Source organism: Polypterus senegalus, chromosome 1 (assembly GCF_016835505.1).
Source record: "Polypterus senegalus isolate Bchr_013 chromosome 1, ASM1683550v1, whole genome shotgun sequence".
Taxonomy (NCBI): Eukaryota; Metazoa; Chordata; class Cladistia; order Polypteriformes; family Polypteridae; genus Polypterus; species Polypterus senegalus.
Window position 1 is genome coordinate 320880024 of NC_053154.1, and position 21494 is coordinate 320901517.

Consider the following 21494-nt stretch of genomic DNA (forward strand, 5'->3'; position numbering starts at 1 on the left):
AATAGTTTTTCACACCACTGTATGTGTGTGTGTGTGTGTATATATATATATATATATATATATATATATATATATATTGTGGAACGAGACCCGGACACAGACAGGTAGACATGTTTTAAAGCACCACCACACCTTTATTTTACAACTACTATATACAATAATAAATGTACACAATCCACAACTCTCCCAAAGTCCAGGTCTCTCTATCCAATGCCTCGTTTCTTCTGACCGCCTCCACTCCTCTCCTCCCGAGCTCTGTCCTCTTCCACCAGACTCCAGCCATCGAGTGGAGGGAGGTGGCCCCTTTTATAATCACCCAGATGTGCTCCAGGTGCCTGCCGACAATCTTCCACCGGCACTCCCCAGTGTGGTGGAAGTGCCGGCTGCACACCCGGAATCCGGTGTCCCCTATCCTCTTCCCCCCAGCACTTCCGGGTGTGGCGGAAGTGCTGAGGTCCAGGGCTCCAAAAGCACCAGGGCAGTCACCCCCTCGTGGTCTGGAGGAGGCGTAAGCCCTCCTCTGGTCCTCCTGGGTGTCCTGGCAGGGTACCACCACCAGCCACCTGTGACTATATATATATATATATATATATATATATATATATATATACACAGTGCATCCGGAAAGTATTTACAGCGTATCACTTTTTCCACATTTTGTTATGTTACAGCCTTATTCCAACATGGATTAAATTCATTTTTTTCCTCAGAATTCTACACACAACACCCCATAATGACAACGTGAAAAAAGTTTACTTGAGATTTTTGCAAATTTATTAAAAATAAAAAAAATTGAGAAAGCACATGTACATAAGTATTCACAGCCTTTGCCATGAAGCTCAGAATTGAGCTCAGGTCCATCCTGTTCTCCTGATCATCCTTGAGATGTTTCTGCAGCTTAATTGGAGTCCACCTGTGGTAAATTCAGTTGATGTGACATGATTTGGAAAGGCACACACCTGTCTATAGAAGGTCCCACAGTTGACAGTTCATGTCAGAGCACAAACCAAGCATGAGGTCAAAGAAATTGTCTATAGACCTCCGAGACAGGATTGTCTCGAGGCACAAATCTGGGGACGGTTACAGAAAAATTTCTGCTGCTTTGAAGGTCCCAATGAGCACAGTGGCCTCCATCATCCGTGAGTGGAAGAAGTTCAAAACCACCAGGACTCTTCCTAGAGCTGGCCGGCCATCTAAACTGAGCGATCGGGGGAGAAGGGCCTTAGTCAGGGAGGTGACCAAGAACCCGATGGTCACTCTGTAAGAGCTCCAGAGGTCCTCTGTGGAGAGAGAAGAACCTTCCAGAAGGACAACCATCTCTGCAGCAATCCACCAATCAGGTCTGTATGGCCAGACGGAAGCTACTCCTTAGTAAAAGGCACATGGCAGCCCGTCTGGAGTTTGCCAAAAGACACCTGAAGGACTCTCAGACCATGAGAAACAAAATTCTCTGGTCTGATGAGACAAAGATTGAACTCTTTGGTGTGAATGCCAGGCGTCACGTTTGGAGGAAACCAGGCACCGCTCATCACCAGGCCAATACCATCCCTACAGTGAAGCATGGTGGTGGCAGCATCATGCTGTGGGGATGTTTTTCAGCGGCAGGAACTGGGAGACTAGTCAGGATAAAGGGAAAGATGACTGCAGCAATGTACAGAGACATCCTGGATGAAAACCTGCTCCAGAGCGCTCTTGACCTCAGACTGGGGCGACGGTTCATCTTTCAGCAGGACAATGACCCTAAGCACACAGCCAAGATATCAAAGGAGTGGCTTCAGGACAGCTCTGTGAATGTCTCGGAGTGGCCCAGCCAGAGCCCAGACTTGAATCTGATTGAACATCTCAGGAGAGATTTTAAAATGGCTGTGCACCGATGCTTCCCATCCAACCTGATGGAGCTTGAGAGGTGCTGCAAAGAGGAAAGGGTGAAACTGGCCAAGGATAGGTGTGCCAAGCTTGTGGCATCGTATTCAAAAAGACTTGAGGCTGTAATTGCTGCCAAAGGTGCATCAACAAAGTATTGAGCAAAGGCTGTGAATACTTATGTACATGTGATTTCTCAGTTTTTATTATTTTTAATAAATTTGCAAAAACCTCAAGTTACCTTTTTGCACGTTGTCATTATGGGGTGTTGTGTGTAGAATTCTGAGGAAAACAATGAATTGAATCCATTTGGGAACAAGGCTGTTAACATAAAATGTGGAAAAAGTGATGCGCTGTGAATACTTTCCAGATGCACTGTAGATAAACAGTATATGAAGTCTGAATTGCAAGGCAGTTACCTAGCAGGTAACACCTGTGGTTAGTGTGTCGTCACGACCTCTCAGTTGTGAAAGGCACAGCTCATAACCATCTAATAATCAGATTGTGATTCAGACTTAAAAAAAATGTAAAAGTGCGTACACGTGTCGTGTACTCTTTGTATTATTTGGCAGATACTGTATCACACACACACACACACACGAATACTGCTGCCTTGCAGTAAGGAGACCTGGGTTCGCTTCCATGTTCCTCCCTGCGTGGAGTTTGCATGTTCTCCCCGTGTCTGCATGACTTTCCTTTAGGTGCTCCGGTTGTCTCCCAAAGTGTAACAACAAGCAGGTTAGGTGGATTGGCAATCTTAAATTATCCCTACTGTATGCTTGGTGTGTGGATGTACGTTTGTTCCCCTGCCCGGGATTTGTTTCCTGCCTTGCGTCCTGTGTTGGCTGGGATTGGCTCCAGCAGACCCCCATGACCCGGTAGATAGGATATAGCGGGTCGGGTAATGGATGGATATATATATATATATATATACATATACAGTATATACACACATTCCACTTTTGAGTTTCTGAAATGTTTTAATTTCCCCTAGGGGGACAAATAAAATATATCTAATCTAATCTAATTTAATACACAGACACACACAAACACCCACATATAAATATCCTCCAGGAACTGCCTGCACACTCTCGCCACACCAAGCTTGGCATTGTCGTGTACCAGAAGGAACCCAGGAGCCACTGCACCAGCATAGGGTCTGACAATGGGACCAAGGATTTCATTAAGATACCTAATGGCAGTCAAGGTGCCGTTGTCTAGCTTGTTGTGGTTTGTGCGTCCCTCCATGATTATGCTGAACGATGTTACAGGCCGCATAACGTTCTCCACGGCTTCAACAGACCCTTTCACGTCTGTCACATGTGCTCAGGGTGAACCTGCTCTCATCTGTGAAGAGCACTGGGTGCCAGTGGTGGACCTGCCAGTTCTGGTATTCTATGGCCAATGCCAATCGAGCTCCATGGTGCCAGGCAGTGAGCACAGGTCCCACTAGAGGACATCGGGCTCTTAGACCACCCTCATGATGTCTGTTTCTGATTGTTTGGTCAGAGACATTCACACCAGTGGCCTGCCTGCTGGAGGTCATTTTGTAGGCTCTGCCAGTGCTCATCCTGTTCCTCCGGTCAGTCCTGCTGATGGGTTAAGGACCTTCTATGAGGGGCTCTGTCCAGCTCTGTCCTGTCTCCTGGAATCTCCTCCATGCCCCTGAGACTGTGCTGGGAGACACAGCAAACCTTCTGGCATTGGCACATATTGATGTCAGCTCTGTAGTGTCCAGGTATGGCCTCATGCTACCAGTAGTGACACTGAGCGCAGCCAAATGAAAAACGAGTGAGAAAACAGATGAGGAGGGAAAAATCGCAGTGGCCTCCACCTATTAGACTATTCCTGTTTTGGGGGTCGTCTCATTGCTGCCCCTCTAGTGCACCAAAGCAGCTGAAAGTGAGTAACAAGCCCCTCTGCTACTTAACTCACCAGATCAACAGCCCAGAAGGTTCATTGACTTGATAATATACTCTGATTAAAAAGTGTTCCTTTGATTTTATTGAGCAGATTTTATATATATATATATATATATATATATATAGTTACACACGGTGCATGGGAGGCAGCTAAAGGGCATGAGTGAGGGCAGTTTCAAGACATATCGGGATGTGGCAGAGTGCACTGACTCTTTTTCTCCCTTTCCTGCCACCTGGCCCTCTTGACATCACTTCTGGGTCCGAGCCTGTGAAAGAGGCCTTCATTTTCTTAGAAGTTCCCCTGGGGTCCTTTGTGACCTCGTCGACTATTACACGCCTTGCTCTTGGAGTGATCTTTGTTGGTCGAGCCACTTCTGGGGAGGGTAACAATGGTCTTGAATTTCCTCCATTTGTACACAATCTGTCTGACTGTGGATTGGTGGAGTCCAAACTCTTTAGAGATGGTTTTGTAACCTTTTCCAGCCTGATGAGCATCAACAACTCTTTTTGTGAGGTCCTCAGAAATCTCCTTTATTCGTGCCATGATACACTTCCACAAACACGTGTTGTGAAGAGCAGACTTTGATAGATCCTGTTCTTTAAATAACACAGGGTGCCCACTCACACCTGATTGGCATCCCATTGATTGAAAACACCTGACGACTCAATTTCACCTTCAAACTATCTGATCATCCTTGAGGTTCACATACTTTTGCCACTCACAAATATGTAATATTCAATCATTTTCCTTAATAAATAAATGACCAAGTATAATATTTTTTCTCATTTGTTTAACTGGTTTCTCTTTATCTACTTTTAGGATTTAAGTGAAAATCTGATGATGTTTTATGTCATATTTATGCAGAAATATAGAAAATTCTAAAGGGTTCACAAACTTTCAAGAACAACTGTATGTTTTTTCAATACAAAATTTAATCACAAAAAATAAACCAGGAAAAATAGTTAGTCAGTATCCAATGCTATATCCTAACACAGGGTCACAGGGGTCTGCTGGGTCCAACCCCAGCCAACACAGGGTGCAAGGCAGGAAAATAAACCCCAGCCCACCACAGGGCCACACACACACACCAAGCACACAATAGGGATCACCAGTGCAGCTCCATTAAAATTCCTATGTGAAAGTGTGAACTTCTTATTTCTTCATTCGACCACTGAAAAGCGGCACGAAGACATTTTACAATATGGAGTGAGTGACGACCTCATTTCAGAGACGTGCTGACTAATAAACGGGTTTCTTTGCAGGCTTAGTCAAAGGCAGAGGCGAAGAGTCGTCTCTGTCGCCCTCTGCTGGCTACTATTAAAAAACACTATAAAATATCCAAAGTAGGTTTACAGTACCGTCTTTACGTTTAGAAATCAAAGTCCAGGAATTGAAGTGCATTAAGAAAATGAAATCAAGCTTATTAATGGGAGGCTGTGATTTCCTGTCATCTCCTTAAGTCTTGACAGCCCTATGATATGTAGATTTGAATCTTTATCAGTATACTGCTGCTGGAGTATGTGAATTTCCCCTTGGGATTAATAAAGTATCTATCTATCTATCTATCTATCTATCTATCTATCTATCTATCTATCTATCTATCTATCTATCTAAAAACAAAACGGCACTATATAGGTAGACTGTATTATAGATGGAAAAATGTATTATATGAGGAATTGATGGAAAAAGCAGGGTGGACACACACACACACACACACACACACATGCACACCATACAGTCCAAGTTCTATTGTTTTAAATGTTTTAGTGAAGTTCAAAGTAAAAATAGCTCACACAAAACAAAAAGAAAGATTACCAATACAAACAGTAACAAAATGAAAACTTCTTGTCTAAAATGTTTCTAAGGCTTACATATCTTGGCTACGTTTTCTTAAGTTTCTAAGCTTTATCACATACTAGCTGTGCTGCTCATCTAAGACGGCGCTGAAATCGAAGTAATCAATGTAAATCTCCAGTGTAAATGTTTGCAGTGCACCATCTGTTGGAAAGCATTTTGTAATGCATTGCATTTGTCATTTCAAAAGATCATCATAAATATTTGTAGTAATAAAAGTAAAATGTTTTTAAATTCAGCGGGTAAACGGGGTAACCCTGTGTCACTGCAGACTGAAAAGACAGCCGATAACGGCCTAAACAAAAAATTCATAATACGTTACAATTACAGGTGGGAGTTCTGTCCTCTGGATCAGTCAGTTTGGCATCTCATGCCACCTTTTGTCTTAAATAATCTGGGGACTGGAAATGGGTGGAGTTTCTGGGCCAGTGGGCGGAGTCACTTGTGCCTCTTGGGCTCTTTTTCATTTTTCTTGGAGAGATGGTTAGCATCAGCGCCCCCTCTTGTTCCGGGGTGGCAGTGCTTACCTCGTCAGAGCCAGGATGGCAGTGCCCAGATGAGCATGCATGGCAATGGTAAGAAAACTTTTGATCTTCCACTCCACCCAAACTAACAATCCTTCTTTTCTCCCATTAAACCTTGCAACTCGGCACATTTTAATTACCTCATTAAAAATCATTCATTAACTATCTACACCTTTTCTAAACTCTTTAACCAATCTCATGTGGCCAATAGAAGGCGCTCCAGCCACCCCAGCCTGACACAGACAGACGCAGGAGGCACAACTTCAAAGCGCACACACTTTAATTTCCTTTTTCCCTTGTGGGAAACGTCTTCCCTGTCTCCCACAAGCACAACACAACTCTCCCCTCTTCTTCTCTTTCTCTTTTCCTTCTCCTCCACTCCTCTGGGCAAGCTTTGTCTCCCACCTCCCGACTCTGGCTCTCCGAGGAGTGGCTGCTGGCTCTTTTTAAAAAGCACCTGGGCACTCCAGCGCCCATGGATCCCAACAGGGCTGTATTCAATTCCAACTTCCATGGAGCCCTGTCGGAGTCTAAGGCACTGCTGCAACCCTGGGGGGCTGCCGCCTAGTGCTCTGGGGAAAGTTTTGCTTCTTCCTCCGGTCCTTCCATCATGGGGACGTCCCAGCTGGACGAGGGCCCCGGCTATCTGCTATACTTAATCTACAAAAAAAATATTTTCAAATAAACAAAACCTGGAATACAATCTAATATCAGCTATCAAACACCAAATGAAACATAATTACATGAAAAGGTTTAGAATAAGAAAATATAACCAATTCTGTGAAGTATTATGGGATTTCTTGCATCATCCCAGTCCCAAAGGTATCACATCCTGGTGAGCTGAACGACTTTCGGCCTGTTGCTCTGACGTCACATGTGATGAAGACCATGGAGTGGCTGCTGCTTCACCACCTGAGGCCACAGGTCCTCCACGCCCTCAACCCTCTGCAGTTTGCTTACCAGGAGAAGGTGGGAGCAGAGGATGCCATCATCTGTATGCTACACTGATCCCTCTCCCACTTGGACAGAGGCAATGGTGCTGTAAGAATTATGTTTCTGGACTTCTCTAGCGACCTTCAACACCATCCAAACTCTGCTCCTTAGGGACAAGCTGACAGAGATGGGAGTAGATTGACACCTGGTGGCATGGATCGTGGACTCTCTTACAGACAGACCTCAGTATGTGCGTCTTGGGAACTGCAGGTCTGACATTGTGGTCAGCAGCACAGGAGCGCCGCAGGGGACTGTACTTTCTCCGGTCCTGTTCAGCCAACATACATCAGACTTCCAATACGACTCACAGTCCTGCCACGTGCAAAAGTTCGCTGACGACACTGCTATTGTGGGCTGCATCAGGAGTGGGCAGGAGGAGGAGAATAGGAAGCTAATCAAAGACTTTGTTAAATGGTGCGACTCAAACCACTTACACCTGAACACCAGCAAAACCAAGGAGCTGGTGGTGGATTTTAGGAGGCCCAGGCCCCTCATGGACCCCGTGATCATCAGAGGTGACTGTGCAGAGGGTGCAGACCTATAAATACCTGGGAGTGCAGCTGGATGACAAATTGGACTGGACTGCCATTACTGATGCTCTGTGCAAGAGAGGTCAGAGCCGACTATACTTTCTTAGAAGGTTGGCGTCCTTCAACATCTGCAGTAAGAAGCTGCAGATGTTGTATCAGACAGTTGTGGCGAGCGCCCTCTTCTATGCGGTGGTGTGCTGGGGAGGCAGCATAAAGAAGAGGGACACCTCACGCCTGGACAAACTGGTGAGGAAGGCAGGCCTTATTGTAGGCACGGAGCTGGACAGTTTGTCATCCGTGGCAGAGCAATGGGTGACTGAGCAGGCTCCTGTCAATCATGGAGAATCCACTGCATCCACTGAACAGGATCATCTCCAGACAGAGGAGCAGCTTCAGCGACAGACTGCTGTCACCGTCCTGCTCCACTGACGGACTGAGGAGATCGTTCCTCCTCACACTATGTGACTCTTCAGTTCCACCCGGGGGGGTAAACGTTAACATTATACAAAGTTATTGTCTGTTACACGTGCATTTTTATTACTCTTTAATTTAATATTATTCTTTATCAGTATGCTGCTGCTGGAGTATGTGAATTTCCCCTTCGGAATAATAAAGTATCTATCTATCTATCTATCTATCTATCTATCTATCTATCTATCTATCTATCTATCTATCTATCTATTATATAGTTCCTTTCATATCTATCTATCTATCTATCCCTTTACTCCTCTTCGCTTGGCCCTGTCGTCCAGGATTCTCCTGTCATTTCTAGGCTGATGGCACACAGCTGTATGTGTTGTTCCCTCCAGAGGACTACATGGTGTCAGGTAGAACCTTACCATGCCTCACTGATGAGGGAAAATCATCTGCAGCTCAACCTGGAAAAGGTGGACCTCCTTGTCTTCCCAGCTCGTTCGTCTATTCAGCACCCTATCACATCCCTGAGGTGGTGGTCCATTACCAGCTGTGCTTCACTGACCGTGTTAATGCGATCTCTCAGTCTTGCAGATTCGCTCTATGCAACATCCGCAAGATCAGATCATAATTGATGGAGAATTTGGAGATGGGTGCAGAACTGGCTCAGACACAGGAAGCAGAGGGTGATGGTGCAAAGTACCTTAACAGAACTGGCCGATGCTAAGACTGGTGACCAGCAGGGGGTAGTGCTGGGGTCTGCTGCTATTTTTAATATATATAAATGATTTAGATAGGGATATAAGTAACAAACTGGTTACGTCTGTAGATGATATCAAGATAGGTGGATTGGCAGATAATTTGGAATCTGTTATATCATCTCAGGGGAACTTGGATAGCATACAGGACTGGAGAGATTTATGGTAGGTGAAATTTAATGTCCGTAAATGTAAAGAATTGCAGATAAGAAATAAATATGTGAGGTTTGAATACACAATGGGTGGTCTGAAAATCAAAGTACACCTCGTGAAAAGGATTTAGGAGTCGTAGTGGACTCAACTTCCAGACAGTGTTCAGAAGCCATTAAGAAGGCTAACAGAATGTCAGGTTATATAGCGCCTTGATGTGTGGAGTACAAGTCACAGGAGGTTCTGCTCAAGCTTTATAACTCACTGGTGAGGCCTCATCTGGAGTACTGGGTGCCGTTTTGATCTCCAGGCTACAAAAAGGACATAACAGCACAAGAAAAGGTCCAGAGAAGAGCAGCTAGGCTGAGTCCAGGGCTACTGTGGATGAGTAATGTAGTAGTAATAATGCTTAAGTTATATTCAATAGGCTTATGATTTGAAATACCAGAGAGTGAACCTAAGACAGAGATATTATTCAAGCCATTTGAACAAAGCAAATCAAGAATATGACCAGGAGTATTAGTGGGGAAGTCAACATGCTCTGTCAAAGTTGAGATGAACTCAGCTGTAAGAGAGCAGTTGATATCATCATGAATGTTAAAGTCACCAAGTACAATTACAGCAGGGCAAAGAGATGAGATTATAGTGAGACGTTCATTAAATTCAAACAGAAAGTACACCAAAGATTTGGGAGGGCGATAAACTAACAATGGGCGGCACGATGGTGCAGTGACACACACAGTCCTCACAGTAAGGAGACCTGGGTTCGCTTCCCGGGTCCTCCCTGCGTGGAGTTTGTATGTTCGCATGGGTTTCCTCCCACAGTCCAAAGATATGCAGGTTAGGTACATTGGCGATCCTAAACTGTCCCTAGTATGTGCCAAATGTGTGTGTATGTGTGCCCTGTGGTGGGCTGGCACCCTGCCCAGGGTTTGTTCCTGCCTTGCGCCCTGTGTTGGCTGGGATTGGTTCCAGCAGACCACCGTGACCCTGTGTTTGGATACAACGGGTTGGAAGATGACTGACTGACTGGCCTAAACTAACAACAGCAGCCCAGGAGGGGAGGAAACCAGTTTAACAGCAATTGATTCAAAAGATGTGACTTCAAAAAAGGAGATGTTGGAGGTCTTAGAAACTAGGGAGTTCGGGCCTACCAGTAACACTTCAGTGTTATTGGCATTAAGTTTCATTGGAGCAGCTGAAAGAAGAAGAAGAAGAAGTTATTTTCCATTGTGAAAGTCAACCTGGACGCAGACAGGTAGGACACACACGGTTTATTTACAGGGCAAAGTGCACAAATCACCACACAAGGCTCACAGCCCAACATAGTCCCTTCTCTGCTGCGAGTCCATACACCTCCACTCCTCCTCAGGCATTGTCCTCTTCCTCCTGACTCTGGTGGGGACTGGCCCCTTTATAGGGCACCCAGAAGGACTCCAGGTGCCCAATGAGCTCCTTCCAGCAAAACATCTTCCAGGTGTGGTGGAAGTGTGGCCAAAGACCCGTGGCCCCGCTGGAAACCAAAGGGGTTGCTCTCTGCCGGTCTAGGGGAGAAATGTTCTTAGAAATCCAGTCTCCCCTGGTCCTTCCATGGCCAGGACATCCCCGCCAGGCAAGGACTCCTGGTCATCCGCTTCACCATCCATAGCTTATGACCAGTGATGCAGTCAGTGAGTGTGTCAGGGAGTGTGTACTAAGATATAATTGTATATCATCTGCATAGCAGTGGAAGATAAGGCCATGTCTGCGAATAATCTGACCCAGAGGAAGGGGAACAACAGGAGAATTAGGATGTGGCTGAAATGAGAATGTGGAGATAGATGTGGGGAGTTACAAAAAAGGACAGAATAAAAATGAGACCATCAGAGGTACAACAAAAGTGGGAGAGACATCTAAGAATGTCCAGGAAAGTAAACTAAAGTGGTATGGACATGTGATAAGGACAGGCAATGGATATGTGGGCAAAAGGGAGCTGGACATGAGGAAGGAAAGGCAAGGAAGGCCAAAGCAGAGGTGAAGATCTGGAGGTAAAGGTGGCTGATTGGCAAGGAGGTGCAGGACCGAGCTGTTTGGAGAAGGCTGATCATGCACATCGGCACCACAAACAAGTGGGAAAGTGCTGATTGAACATTCGCTCTCTTGGCAGTAAAGCTGTTTTGGTAAATGATATTATATTAAGTACAAAATCTGATCTGTGTCTTCTCACTGAAACCTGGCTTAGTAAATGTGACACTGTTCCCTTAGCTGAGGCGTCACCAGATGGATACTTGTTCCTTAATAAGTCTAGAGATTCTGGTCGAGGAGGAGGCCTTGGAATAATTCATTGTAACAAAATGCAAATCACATCTAAAAATTTAGGCGACTTTAAATCCTTTGAGGCATTCATTTTAAATATTAAAACGGATTCCAACACAATTATAGTGCTAGTCTACAGACCACCAGGGCCATATTCATTGTTCATGACTGAATTTAGCAACATTTTATCTGATTTGGCTATAAATTATGATCACGTAGCACTGATGGGGGAATTTTAATGTACACATTGATATGGAAACTGGCACTTTTAGCAAATGTTTTACCTATTTGTTAAATTCAGTAGGATTTTGTCAGAATGTCAAAGGTCCAACTCATAAACATAACCACACTTTTGATTTAATTATAACTTACAAAGTTGAAATTCAAAATTTAAATACTACTCCATTAAATGAAGTTTATTCCGATCACTACTTAATTACATTTGATTTGCCAATGCACTCACAGATTAAAACAAAGACAGTTTCGACTTCTAGATTGTAATTTTGTTTAAAAATTTATAGATACTTCTCGAGTCGAGTGTAAAAGTGGAAAACAATTGAGATCAGCTAACATCACATTATAATGTGACCTTGAGAGATGCTCTGGACACAGTGGCTCCCCTTAAAACAAAAGTGATCAAAGCACATAGAAACTCTCCCTGGTTTAATGAAAATACTCGAGCTCTTAAATTAGAGTGTCGAAAACTGGAGCACAGATGGAGAACAACAAAGCTACATGTCTTTCAAATTGCATGGACAGAAAGTGTTAAAAAATATGAAAAAGCTCTCTTTAAAGCTCGCTCAGAATACTATTCTACAATAATAGATAGCAATAATAAAAATCCTCGGGTACTGTTTAGAACAGTGGCTAAATTAACAAATGGGAATTCAGATCTACAGTGCAAAATACCAACAGATATTAGCAGTACAGACTTTATGAACTTTTTCAATGAGAATATTAAAGATATAAGATCCCAGATCTCAGCATCACAGCACAAACGTCATACTAGCTTAGCAGACCCTGTCTCACATTGCATTCAGCACTTTAGTAATTTTAATCCTGTAACTGAGCAGGAAGTCTTAACTTTAATTTCTAAAATGAAGCCCACTACTTGTTCCCTAGATCCAGTGCCAACAAAACTAGTAAAAGTGCAATGGATGTTCTTGCAGCCTATTCTAAACATTATCAATAGTTCATTATTGCATGGCACAGTACCTGATGCACTAAAAGTGTCAGTCATTAAACCATTACTTAAAAAGTCAGACCTAGACCCACACATACTAAATAATTATAGGCCTAATTCAAATTTACCCTTTCTCTCTATAATACTAGAAAAAGTAGTCGCCAGTCAGCTTCAGTCACACCTTATGCATTACAATTTATTTGAGAAATTCCAGTCTGGTTTCCACACTGGTCATAGTACAGAAATGGCACTAACGCGGGTTGTAAACGACATTCTGATATCCTCTGATGAAGGAAACTCCACTGTAATTATGTTGTTAGACTTAAGTGCAGCGTTTGACACCATTGACCATTCTATTTTACTGCACAGGCTAGAAAATGATGTTGGCCTTACAGGCACTGTGCTCGCTTGGTTTAGTTCTTATTTATCAAATCGATTCCAATATGTACAGAAATGTGCTGACAGTACATTATACACAGAAGTTAAATATGGTGTCCTGCAGGGCTCAGTACTGGGACCTTTACTGTTTTCACTTTACATGCTTCCACTGGGATCTCTCATTAGGAAACATAATGTTAATTTTCACTCGTATGCAGATGACACCCAGTTATACCTTTCATTTAGATCAAATGAAGTTTCTCCGATGTTGTCTTTAATTAGTTGTGTTAGTGAATTAAAGGAGTGGATGGATGAGAACTACTTGTCTTTAAATACAGATAAAACAGAGATGTTAATTGTTGGAGGGAATGACTCTGATCATAACAATATTCTGTCAACGTTTAACTCAGTTGGAATCACCATTAATTTTACTGAATCAGCCCTCAATCTATGAGTTATCTTTGACTCTAGCATATCATTTAAAGAACATATTACAAAGTTGTCCAAATCATGTTTCTTCCATCTTAAAAATGTTGAGAAATTAAGGTGCTTTCTAAATAAACAGGATTCTGAGAAATTAATTCATGCATTTATTTCTAGTAGGATTGACTACTGCAATGCGGTGTTCACTGGATGTTCAAACTGTTCTTTATACAGCCTCCAGTTAATCCAAAATGCTGTGGCAAGAATTATTACAAGAACAAGAAAATACAAACACATAACTCCAGTTCCTAAATCCTTACACTGGCTCCTGGTTAAGTTTAGGGAAAATTTCAAAATCCTCCTTTTAACATATAAAGTACTAGCAAAATACCTGCGCTTTGCAGCGGTGAAGTACTGCATTAAAATTTTTATTAAGAAGAAAAGTAAACCTTTTTAAACTGTGGGAAAATATGCCAATAATTATTTGCTAAGGATCTCTTTGTATACCATGTTGTCAGTTCGGCCCTCCGGTTGTAATATGACCAAGATGTGCGCTGAGCTTACTCTTGAGCATGTAACTTACAGTTGGCCATGTGAACAGTAATCTTGTCTCAAATCTCACAGCTTGGATTGTTGCTGTCATAATCGGTTTGAGTTTCATGGTTTGTTTCAATTACGACAGTATTTGCAGGACTTGTGTTGAAGTGACATTTGGCATCTGTCAAGCGTTGTAAGCACACAACCGGTTTCATCGATAACTTCACATCCAGCTTTTGAGAGTTTAAACATTCATAAACATCAAAGTGTCCACTACTGAAATCGTCACCTGTGAATCTAAGATGTTTAAGAGGTATTGATGGTTGTCCAAAGGTGTAAAATATTTGGCCATTTCGGTACACTTGAAAGCGACAACCGAACAATTCAGCGGCAGCCATCAACTCACATTCAGAACCATAGGTGAAGGGCTTAAGCATTTCACTCTTAGAGTGCTCCTGTGTAGTCTAATTATCTCCTGTACTGTCATCAGTCCACACCTTGAACCTGTCCCAGTCATTCAATACATAAGACACAATGTTCCTCCGGATATCAAGAGTGAGCCTGATATGGCCGTGCAATATGTAACAAAGAGAATGGAAAAGGTAGGTGGTATCTCCGGGCATGGAAACCACTCGGTAAATGACAGTTCTTTGATTGATAGAATTTCTTGAAGATGGGCCCATAAGTAACAAAGACTGTTGAAAAGTTCAATATGGCGGCCGACAGTGGCATCATACTATCGAAATAAGTACGTACATTGGTTTCAGTTAGTGGAGGGAAGCCGCCTACCAAATTTCGAGAAGATGGGGCTATAAATAAGAAAGTTCAACATGGCGGACGTTGTTGACCATTATGACCATTACGCGTAGAATTTCGAAATGAAACCTGCTTAACTTTTGTAAGTAAGCTGTAAGGAATGAGCCTTGCAAATTTCAGCCTTCTACCTATACGGGAAGTTGGAGAATTAGTGATGTTGGAAAATTCAATATGGCGGCCGACAATGGCGTCATACCACCAAAATAAGTACGCACATCGGTTTTGGTTAGCGCAGGGAAGCCGCCTACCAAATTTCGTGAAGATGGGGCCATAAATAAGAAAATTCAACATGGCGGACGTTATCGACCGTTAGGTGTAGAATTTCGAAATGAAACCTGCTTAACTTTTGTAAGTAAGCTGTAAGGAATGAGCCTGCCAAATTTCAGCCTTCTACCTACATGGGAACTTGGAGAATTAGTGATAAGTGAGTGAGTGAGTCAGTGAGTGAGTGAGTGAGTGAGGGCTTTGCCTTTTATTAGTATAGATTAAATGGCCAAGGTCCGACTTACTTGTCTGAACTTATCATGACTTACAAACCTGAGCGCACATTAAGATCTCAAGATGCTGGTCTGCTTATGATTCCAAGGATTAATAAAATAACAGTGGGAGGTTGAGCTTTTAGTTACAGGGCCCCTAAACTGTGGAGTGGTCTTCCTGCTACTACAAGAGATGCCCCTTCGGTCCCAGCTTTCAAATCCCAGCTGAAGACTCACTGCTTCAGTTTAGCATATCCTGACTAGAGTTACTGATTAACTGTGCAGACTGCATCTCTGCTGTTAGTCATTAGCACTAAAACATAAATAACATGATAGTTAGAATTTGTTACTAACCCTTACATATTCTGTTTCTCTTCTCGGTACTCAAATGTGGCACTTGCCAAGTTGTTGTGCCTGCCTAAGGTAAAGTCATCTCTGATGGAGGATCGCAGGATCCTTGGGAAAAAGGGGTCCTTTCATCTGATTGGCTGGCCCAGCACTGACCCAGCTGTGGAATGGCCAAATGGGGGAGGTAGCTTGATGGCTGAGGTCTCCAGGACTCTAAACAAATCCAAATCATATTATGTGATGTCATATACTGTTAAATTCTACTCCGTACTTCTAAAATTTTTATTTTTATACTGTATTGAGGATTTGTTCTGCTCTGTGTATTGTACTGTTTTGTATTGACCCCCTTCTTTTTGATACCCACTGCACGCCCAACATACCTGGAAAGGGGTCTCTCTCTGAACTGCCTTTTTCAAGGTTTCTTCCATTTTTTCCTACAAGGTTTTTTTTTGGGAGTTTTTCCTTGCCTTCTTGGAGAGTCAAGGCTGGATGGCTGTCAAGAGGCAGGGCCTGTTAAAGCCGATTGCAGCACTTCTCGTGTGATTTTGGGCTATACAAAAATAAATTGTATTGTATTGTAAAAGATGAAGAAGAAGATGAAGATGAAGAAGTTACTCCAATTAACTCTAACCATTTACTTGGAATATCTCTGAGAACCGCATGGCGGCAGTAACAAAAGCCTCCTAGGAGGAGTCTCCACTGAATTCTTTGTTTGTGTATCTGACCGCCAGCATCACCACCACCTCATGAACTCCACGCTCACACAATAATTTAGTTCAATTAGGTGGTCTCAAATTCAGGGGTCCACAGTGGCTGCAGATTTCCATCCCAACCAACCTGTGTGTTTCATTTTTTAACCCTTTTTAAATTGAGCAGGGTGTTATGAAGATACAGGACTTTGCGCTTTCAGGAGGTTACTGCCATCACTGCTACTGCATCTCAGTGCTGCCACAGTCTCTATGGGTTTTCCTGCTGGTTCCCATTTTTTTCCCCACATTCCTAAAAAATGGAGGACAGGTTAAGTGTCTGCTCCACATTGTCCCTCTACGGGAGATGCTTGAATAAATCCAGCGACTGACTGATGTCCTGCCTGGGGTGCAGTGCTGCTCGGATAAACCCCAACTCCCTGCATGCCTTCCCTGGCTCAACAAGTCAGAAAACGGATGGATACGTTTATGATATGCACATCATTTGAGGAAGAAAATCCCAGCTTGCATACCAGGATCCCAACAGCTGAACGTCATGCTTGATTTGGGTCAATTGGGAGTTTGGAAAGCTTGTGGTTAATGAAAGCTTCTGAGGGATATAATGGGTAGTGTGAGAGCAACAACGATCGACCGCTTATTTGTGTGAATTTCTGGGAATAACTGCTGTTACAAAAATAACAAGCTGCCAAAGCGATTGTTCAGAGCAATGTTACAGAGGAACCATTTTTGGTTCACCAGAAGAACTATCCACATGCGGGTGCCAGAAAGAACCTTTTATTTATTTAAATCTGTAAACAGGGTCCATAAATAGAGGGTAGAAGATTTGTGAAATCTCAATGGCTTCCTGGTTTTAAAAGGACTCTAGCTGCATACAAGAACACTGAGTAAGTTCGGGCTTCCTTGGCCTGTTTGTATCCTGCTAGGTAGCCGTGTTGTTGTGGGCATTTGCTGTAATAGAGCTGCTTTATACCACCCCACGTGTACGCCTTTACCTTCACGTGGACAGCTGCTTTAAGCAAAGAGACTTACTAGCTTGGCACAAGCAGACCAAGCGGTTAAACTACACCTGTGCCAGCCACCAAATGAGGTGCCCTCTCACTGCACTACTTCCTATTGGAGGCGTCCCCTCTTACCTACTAACCTCTGTGGGAATATGGCAGTCACCCACACCAGGTGCTCTTTCTTTCTTTCTTTCTTTCTTTCTTTCTTTCTTTCTTTCTTTCTTTCTTTTGTTCTTCTTTTGGCTGCTCCCATTTAGGGGTCGCCACAGAGAATCATCCATCTCCATTTCTTTTACATCATTTTCCTCCACACTGACTGCCTTCGTGTCCTCCATCACCACATCCATAAACCTCCTCTTTGACCTTCCTCTTTTCCTCTTGCCTGCCGGTTCCATCTCTCAATATTCTTTTCCTGATGTACCCCTCATCTCTCCTCTTCATGTGCCCAAGCCATCTCAATCTGGCCTTTCTCAGTTGATCACCAGACTGTCGTACCTGTGTTGTCCCTCTGATATACTCATTCCTAATCCTGTCTACCCTCCTTTTCTTGAGTGTAAATTGTGACATCTTTGACTCCATTACTTCCAGCTCTGCCTGCTGTCTTTCCGCCAGTGCCACCATCTCCTAACCATACATCATAGCTGGTCTCACTACCGTTTTATAGACCTTCCCTTTCACTCTTGCAGATACTCTTCTGACACTCTTCTCCACCCCATCTCTCCATTTTTTGGATTGTTGAACCCAAATATTTAAATTCATCTTCTTGCAGTCGCACCTGCCGTCTCATTCACACACATGTACTCCATTTGATGCCTACTGACTCTCATTCCCCTTCTCTCAAAGTTCACCTCAGCCTGCTGTCGACTCTCACTACAGATCAATTTATCTGGGTTTGGGACCGGCATTAAGACCGCACTGCCAGGTCCTACAACAGCTTCTTTTTTCTCCCAGGCTGTCAGAGTTCTGAACTCCTACGTGTCACCCAGTACCATATATCCCTAAAACATTCCCCCAATTACGTACTGTCACTTTACACTCTGCACTTTGCTGTGGATATTGAGCATTGTTTCAGCTGTGCAGTCCTGTGCCGTATGTTTTGTTATATTGTATGCAAGAACCATTTGCTAGTTATTTAAGTTATATGAAATTTAAGTTTGATGTTTGCTGATGACATTGTGATCTGTTGCGAGAGTAGGGAGAAGGTTGAGGAGACCCTGGAGAGGTGGAGATATGCTCTAGAGAGGAAAGGAATGAACGTCAGTAAGACCAAGACAGAATACATGTGTATCAATGAGAGGGAGGTCAGTGGAATGGTGAGGATGAGGGAGTGGAGTTAGTAAAGGTGGATGAGTTTAAATACTTGGGATCAACAGCACTGAGTAATGGGGATTGTGGAAGAGAGACATAGAAGAGAGTGCAGGCAGGGTGGAGCGGGTGGAGAAGAGTGTCAGGAGTGATTTGTGACAGATGGGTATCAGCAAGAGTGAAAGGGAAGGTCTACAGGACGGCAGTGAGACCAGCTGTGTTATATGGGTTAGAGACGGTGGTACTGACCAGAAAGCAGGAGACAGAGCTGGTCTGATGCTAAGATTTGCATTGAATGGACAGGATTAGAAATGAGGACATTAGAGGGCAACGCAGGTTGGATGGTTTTGGAGACAAAGTCAGTCAGAGAGGTGAGATTGTGTTGGTTTGGACATGTGCAGAGGAGAGATGCTGGGTATATTGGGAGAAGGATGTTAAGGATAGAGCTGCCAGGGAAGAGGAAAAGAGGAAGGTCTAAGAGAAGGTTTATGGAGGATGGTGAGAGAGGACATGCAGGTGATGGGTGTAACAGAACAAGACACAGAGGACAGGAAGATATGGAAGAAGATGATCTGCTGTGGCAACTTCAACGGGAGCACCTGAAAGAAGAAGATATGAGATATGAGAGGTTTTTATAACCCCCACAAGCTGATTGAAATGAAATATTCTATTTCTTGTAATTTCCAGTTAGTGACCTGCCTTGCTCAGTTGTATGTGCAGAGCTGTACATTTAGAACTTACTGAATGTGAAGGAGAGCATAGAGAAATAATTCATCCTTAAGTATAGAAACAATTGAAGTTTAATAATAATTTTTCCTTTTTTTTGCCTTTTATTCTATGTGTGTAATAACTTTCCTCTGTGCTTGTGTGGATTACTTGTTTTGAAGTTTCACTAAACCTTTTTAAAATGAACTTTTTTGGACTGAGAGATTTCTTTTGGTACACATTTGGCCCATGCTTGATCCTGCCTTGCTCACCAGCACTTGTTTTGGTAATGTTATGGTTGTCTGTTAGATGTTGTGTTGTTCTGCCTACTGGGGACTGCAAGGAACAAAGTTTTGTTAACCATATACTATGTATGTAGATGAATGACAGTAAAAGTTGAGTTGAGTTAAGCTGTGCCAATCACCAAAGCAGATGTTTGTCCACCACGGTACTTCCTATTGGAGGCATCCACCCTCCACTGCTAACCCATCCGGGAGTATGGCAGTCACCCACACCAGGTGCTTTTAACAATATACCTTGAGTAAAATTTCATGGAAATTCCCAAGTCCGTCCTTTTAGTTTGCCTACGCTGTAGTTACTGTTAACTGTGTTGTTTGTATGGGTGTTTGTTATATTTCCTTTATAGCGCCCTACATGTACGGCCTTACCTGTACGAGGACAGCTGCCTCAAGCAAAGGGTCTTACTAGCCCTGCACAAGCAGACCAAATGGTTTGTCACACAAGTGCAAGTAGGAGACAGCTAAAGGGCCTGAGTAATAGTAATTCCATGCCAGACCAGGTGGTGGCGAGGTACACTAATTGTCTTTCTCAATTCTCGGGAAATCCCGATGATGATGTCACTTCCGGCACCTCTGATAATGCTACTTCCAGTTCTGGCGCCTCCGTTGACATCACTGCCGTACCCAGAGATGTCACTTTCCGGTTCTGGTGTCTCTGATGATGTCACTTCCGGTGCCTCAGATGATGTCATGTTCCAGTTCTGGGGCCTCCGTCAATGTCACTTCCGGTCTCAATGATGTCACTTCCGGTTCCGGGCCCCATTGACATCACTTCCTGCCCTGGCCTTTAAAGCCCCCATCTTGTCTCTATATTGGCACTTCTGTTTTGGGCTCAGTCTTGTGAACAACTCACGATTATTTTCAACCCTTTTGCAGCCAAGGCACATTATATGGGTGGCCCCAAACCTTTATGATGTCTTCTTGTCGTTCTTGTGACAAGTTGTTTTCAGACCGGAACTACAAAGCAGGTGCCCGCTCACCATGCTGCTTTCTATTGAAAATGTCCCCCCTCAGTTGCTAACCCCTGTTGGAATATGGCAGTCACCCACCCCAGGTGCCCTTATCACTAAACTTGAATATGTTATCATAGAAAGTCTTATGTTTGTAAGTTTGGCTCGCCTATGCTGTAGTTACTGTTAACTGTATTGTTTACATGAGCGCTTGTTATAACTACTTTATAGCGCCTTACATGTATGGCCTTACCTGCAAGTGGATGGCTGCTGCAAGCAAAGAGACCTACTAGCCCTGCATAAGGGGATGGACAAGCAGAAGCCAGAGGCCAGGAGCAGTTCCATCTCCCATACATTAGGTGGCAGTGGTCTGCTGGAGGCACCCACAGTTGGGACACCCACAGGGGTTCATAGATACTGGAGTCCTGAAATGTAACCATGTCGGGGGTCCTTGGGTGCCCCCTGTCTTTTGGGTCAAGGACTACCGTGGTTCTCAAACAACCCAGAAGTGCTTTGTATGCGTCATGCGAGGGTCGCTGGAAGTCATTCTCTGTCCATTATAAAAGGAGCCTGCTGCCTTACCTCGGGGAATCAGAGTCGGGAGGCAGTGGGCAACACTCAACTGGAGGTAGAAGGAGAGGAAAAGAGTCACTGCTTTGAATGTAAGCCATGGTAAACATTTAAGTAAAGTGAGAAAGAGACAGGGATGTCCTGAGGTAATATTGATTATTGATCATTGATATTGGGTACAATGCTCGGGGCTGGGTGGTCTTGTGGCCTCGGAACCTCTGCAGATTTTGTTATTTTTTTCCAGCTCTGGAGTTGTTTTTGTTTTTTTCTGTCCTCCTGGCCATCTGACCTTACTTGATTCTGTGTTACTTAGTATTGCCTAATCTTATCCTTATATTTTTCTTTTTTCTTTCTTCATCTTTGAGCTACATCATTTGTATGAAAATGTGCTATAGAAATAAATGTTGTTATTAGATTAATTTTGCCACACCACACACAGGTGTCACTTCTGGCCTACAACAGTAGGATGTAAACTGTATTCATGATAATGTG